Raw genomic sequence first — 6,363 nt, forward strand, 5'->3', positions numbered from 1 at the left:
GTGGTTGTTTGACAAATTACACTTAAAATAAAGACACTTTATTTAGGTATTAAAAACCTTTGACTATGATTTTGCTTTTAGTCAAGTTGCTCAGGGCAGAGCTCACTCACACTGAACACTCCATATCCAAACGGTCCTCACTTACTTGTTTTCCTGAACTGTCCACTGAAGTATTTTTAAATTATGCACAGGCAACAGTTTACACATTTATGGAAAATGGTGTATTTCACTGTATGTATACAGCATGTACTAGCCAAATCAGGACAGATGATGTCTCTTTGGAGGCAAGGTGCTGCAGTGAATGTGGGCATGCATGGATTCCTTTGGACACATACCCAGACATGACAGCACTGGATCACATGGCAGCGCCACTTTGGCTATCCTAACTTACTTTCCCTCCATCAGGCTTGTTAAGGGTTCCTTTCTCCCATATTAACACACAGGTTTTGTTTGATTTTTGATAATGTGCATTCAGTTTAGAGTACAATGGCAGCTTTGATGACAACATTTTAAAGAAAGTTTTTAAATGTATTCTTGATATTAACTCTTTTCAGATGAATAGTTGGCAAATATTTTTATTCTAAATCTGTAAGGTGTCTCTCCATTCTTATAATTTCTGAAAATTTTAGTTGAAAACCGTTCCTCACAGTCCCATCTATACTTCCGATTCCCCTGTGATAGTTCTCTATCTTACCCTCAGCTCCTGACACGTTTGAGTTGATTTTGGTATAGGATGAGACACGGAATCAGAATTTAATCTTCTCCATAAAAATATAGTTTATCAGCACCAATGGAAATAAGGAAACTGTTCCAGGGCCAACATTATGTCTTCTGGAACATCTGTGTTGAATCAGATGGGTGGGGTATTTCTGGGGCCATAAAGTTTTCATATTGTAACTCAAGCATTTCCTGTAATTCTTCCACATTTTTTGTTGTTAGCCATTGGCAGGGCTCGCTCTCTGTCAGCTCGCTATGAATTTTGTGATTTTCTAGTTCTCTAAAAGATGTTCCTGGTACTATCAAGAGGGTTGGACTGACCACAAATTCCCTTGTCTTGTATGGACATATAACTACATTAGTTCTTCCAACCTTAAACACAGGGAGTGTTCCATCTTGGTTTTATGATTTTCATCGTAGAGATCTTTCAGAGCCTCAGCTGAATTTATTCCAAGGTATTTTATTTATAACTACTGTGAATGGACTTGCCTTTAGTTTCCTTTAAAGAAGGTTTGTTAGTAGCAGGACGAAACTCAGTCCGAAATGTAGCCATTTTTGGCTTGACCTATCTGAACCTAAGAAAGAAAATGACACTCCTGATCTCACTACAAATAGTGAACCTCAAAAATAGTAAGCCTAAGCACAGAGCAAGACACTCCTATCCTCAGAAAGAGTGCCTATTACCTGACATAAGGGACAGACGTGTCCAAATGCAGTTGAGTTAAATATCTCATCAATAGATCAATCTTTTCTGGAAAAAGAAATGTGGTTTACATATACAAAAACTATTAATCCATAAAAAGAATAAAATCATGCCAAGTGTGGTGGCACATGCCCGTAATCCCAGCACCTGGGAAGATAGAAGCAGGAAGATCTCTGTGCGTTCGAGGCTAGCCTAGTCTACAAAGCAAGTCTAGCATAGCCAAGGCTACACAGAAAAACCCTGTCTTGGAAACACCAACAAAACAAAATTGTGTCACCTATCATCTGTGGGAAAATGGATCTGGAGGGTACCATGTTAAAATAAAAGCTAGACACAGCAAAATTAATATTGCATGTTTTCTGCCACATGGAAATAAAAGACCTGGAAGCAGAAAAGCAATTGTGTGTTAGCAAAAGAAGGCATGGGGGTTGTAGGGAGGAAGCCTCCCCGAGGAGAGTGAAGAGCAGGTGTGATCAGTAAGTTACACACACACACCCAATATGCCTTAATAATTAGAATAAAAAGAAAATTAAGTTCTGGAGTGCTATTGCAGTGGGATAGTTACAGAAAACAACAATGTTCTGTGTATTTCCAAAAGGCTGAGAAAAAGGGTTGTGAAGACTTTTACCATAAAGAAACTATACAGCTGGGGCTGGAGAAATAGCTTAGTATTTAAAAGACTGACTGGGTGACTCACTACTATTTAACTACAGTTCTAGGAAAATCTATTGCCACCTTCTGGCATGCAAGCGGTATACAGACAGACATAAATGCAAGAAAATCACCCATACACATAAAACAAACAAAAATCACCAAAAACTCTTAAAGAGAAATACCCTGTTTTGAACATTATACCACATCCGCAATGAGTACATTTTTAGGCTTTTAGATAAAACAAAAGGACCAGCCACTCCACTTCTGGTTTTATACCTAAAAGTACTACAGAGTTCTGACGAGATGTCTGTCTACGCACATGTATTACGAGGGCATTCTATTGTTGGGACAAATGCCTGAGGTAAGTAACTTCTCAGACTCCATCATCTGGGTTCTGTGGTGAGAACCCAGGGAGCAAGTTGTCTAGCAACGCTGATCATTTCAAAGACAGCAATGACACAAGGAGGCACCAGGGTTCCATTTTATGAGTTCAAAGAGCATATCCCGCCCCCTCCTCTAAATTCCTTGCACTGGCTCACCTCCTAAAGGCGGCTCCATCACCTCCCAAGTGTTGAAAGCCCGTGGGTGACTTAATCTTAGAAAACCTAACAGCACAAGCCCAATAGGTACACACTCAGAAGAAACAGCCATTTTCAGGAAGTGCAGTAACGGTTAACTCACCACAAACCTTCACAGCCGGGCAGCGATGAAAAGGAATTTCTTTAACAAGAAAAGTGACTTTAGATGCCTTGTGAAAAACCCTGCAGGAAATGGGAAAACACCGGCAGGTGACGTCAGCCGTCAGCCATAGGACTGTTCAAACATGACTGCTTCTATCTTCCGTGATCACTGCACCAAGCAGAGGCTGCAGCCAGAAGAGTAAAGGAAGATAAAGCAACAAAACAGTATTAAATCTGGGAGGAAAAATATTATTTATAGCATATATGGTTGCCTAAAACAGCGAGTGGTTCTTATTAACCTGTGGGTTACGACCCTTTCACAGGGGTCACCTAAGATGGCCAGAAAACACAGATATGTATATTACAACTCATGTAACAGTAGCAAAATTACAGTTCCGAAGTAGCAACAACAACAAAAGTTATGGCTGGGGTCACCACAACATAAAGAACTGTATTAAAACCACTAACATTTCTAGGAAGAATAAGATTTTATCTTGGTTACTGGATTAAATTTTCAGTGGAAAAAAAAAAACCAGTGGCGAAAAAGGAGCAGATTTCAAATAATAAAAGACTGAAAAGACAGCCTATCATCAGAACCATGAAGGTGCCTCGGAAGAAATGTAATGACGTATGCAAGATCTCCACAATAAAAACTGTAGGGACCGAGTAGCATTTAGGAAGGGCTAGAAAGGAAGAGAGCCCTTACAGTAGATTTAACAACAGCGAAAACAGTGATGGCGACTAGTGATGGCAGTGAGTGGTAAGCCACAGACAGGAGAACAAGGCTAGCAAAGAGAGCAAGCAGCTAAAAAGAGGGGCAGAAATACTGTTAAATATGCAGTCATGTGACTACTCAACAGAGAGGAAACTACCACCACCACCACCACCACAACAACAAAAAGGAAAAAAAGTATGAAAAGCTTTGTGTCCCTAGTTATAAATGAAGACATCAGGTATTTTTTAGTTTGAAAATATGAACAAGGCAAAGATCATCCTGGCTTACAATGTCTGCTTTTGAACAATATACTACTAACTGTGCACTCACTGCTACTGTACACAAAAACCACATGTCCTTTTAGAGCAAAGTACAGGTTTTTACTCCAAGGGACAATTTTCATTATATGACATCTTTGTCAATTCTGAACCCAATCCTTCTGGACACATTGACTACACTGTATACAAAACTCATTTTTGCCAGAGGCTGCACAGAGGAACAGGAAACCTCAGAGGAATGGGTTTAAACAGAGACACCACATTTAAGATATTAGGATCTTTGTCAAATCCCAGAATAACTTAGTCTTTTAGATTTGAGAAATGTCGACTAGTTCACTTTACAAGCCAAAGTAAAGAACATTATTCATCATGACACACAGACTGGCATGGAATGTTCTGGACTGGCTGGGGACCATACAGCAGCACCAGCCACTCCTGCCTGGAGTCTGAGCCCACTGTTGTTTCCCTAGGAACTAGTCCCATGCATGGCCTACACAATACTCAAGTATTTCATTAAATGGACATACACTTATATAGTTAGCATATACTTGTATAGTTCTTTATTAAAAAACATTCGGTAATTCAGGTAACAGTGTGACTGAGAAATACAATTAATAGCACTAAACAAATCTACAAAAAAATACAAAATTTCACTAAGGTGCAGCCAAAACATTTGAAATGGCACGTTTCTCTATTTTATACTGGCCTTCTACTAAAAAACATTTGAAATGGCACATTTCTCTATTTTATACTGGCCGTCTACTAAAAAGACGGTTGTTACTAAGCCTTAAGGTGCTCAAAGTTCTTCCTTTTTTGCTTTTGTTCCTCTTATCTAAATTTGTGATGGATTTCTAGGTGCATTTTTCCCCATTTTAAGTGAACACTATGACGACCTTAGCTTTAGGACCTGACTGGGGACCGTTTTGAAGGGGCACAGGGCTGGAAGAGGGGCACAGGGGTACAGGGGCACAGGGGTACAGGGCTGGAAGAGGGGCTGTCACCTCCTTATTCTAGACACTCAGCTGCCTCACTTCCTTTTCTAGCAGCTTCTTGATGTGCTCCTCACTGGCCTGTGAGGACTACATGCAGGGTCTTCTGGCCTTAAGCAAGTGCCCTTCCTCCCACTTTCACTTCTGGACATAAGCTGGGACACCATCGTGAGTGTCACAGGGCTTATTGTAAGAATCAGAGGCGCTCACGTCAGGTACTCTGCATGAAGGAAATGCCTGACTGTTCCCTGTCATTGGCTCCTGGTAACTGCCCATGCTACTCAAGCCTGCCAAAATATTTTCTAACAGTCTTTTCCACATTTCAATTAGCTGCTTCTAGATTTATCTGAAAAATTCTGATATAGTATTCCAACCTCTTTAGTGGATTAACTACAAAAACAAATTACAAATTTGTCCAGCTAGCCGTCAAAAGCTAACATCGTCCTCCAGCCATCATATTCTCTTGATTTACTACAGTCAGTAGATACTCATTTAAGCAATACTGACAAAAGACACAAAGAAGGAAAGTGGAAATGCAGAGTAACTTTCATAACGATTTACAGAAACTAAAAGTTTGGTTTTGTGTATATACGCATCAACAGTACAAATACACAAATAAAAAAGCAGGTTACTGTGGCCTGGGAGGCTCTCCTGCTCTCAGGACTCTTCACTACCCCTGATGTCTAAGGTCCTGGAACCACAAAATGTCAGTGAACTGAGCCTAATCTGGAGAAATCACTGTTAATCTCGGCCATTCACACGAGCATGTGTGTATGTGAAGGGGGTTGAAAATTAGCACACTTTTCAAAATGACCAATTAGCCCACCAAGCTCTAGAATCAACAACAAAACTAACCAGCTCATGACTTAATAAAGCTTTCAGAGAAATCACAAAACGAGATGTTTAAGATGGTTAGTGACAGAGAAAAGGAAAAGTTAATCAGAATGTGGTGGGGCCCACCTTTAACCCCAATACTTGGGAGGTGTTAACAGGTGGATCTGTTAGCTCCAGGACACACAGCTGAAATGTGTGAAAGATGTGACATGAAATTCACTTTTCCTTTGTTAAAAAAAAAAGTTAAACTTCATGTTGAGTGTGTGTATATGAACAAACACATGCCACAGTGCACACAGAGGCCAGAGGACGGCTTTGCTGGTTCATCCCTCCCACCTTGTACATGGCCTTTGGGGAAGGAACTCAGGACATCAGACTTGCATGGCAAGAGCCTTTACCCACTGAGCCATTTTGTCAACTATGAAAAACAGTTTTTCAAAGAAACCAACAAACAGGTTAATAGAAGATGAGATGTAGTTAATGGGATAATTTATGAACTAGGAGAAACGTAAGAGAAACATAGAGCAATGGTAGATACTGAGGGGCCGGAATGAGAGACCACAGACCTCACTCACACACCACCAGCTACACAGCCACACTCTCTCACTAGATCTCAGCACTCAGGAATGCTGAGTGGCCTTGCTACTGCAACCAGAACATTTCTTCCTTCTTTTGTTTTAGAAACAGGGTTTCTCTGTGTAGCCCCGACTGTTCTGGAACTCAGATCCCCTGGAGTACAGGGATTAAAGGTGCGTGCCACCACACCAGGCTTGATATCAGAACATGTGTAAGT

Source organism: Acomys russatus, chromosome 14 (assembly GCF_903995435.1).
Source record: "Acomys russatus chromosome 14, mAcoRus1.1, whole genome shotgun sequence".
NCBI lineage: Eukaryota > Metazoa > Chordata > Mammalia > Rodentia > Muridae > Acomys > Acomys russatus.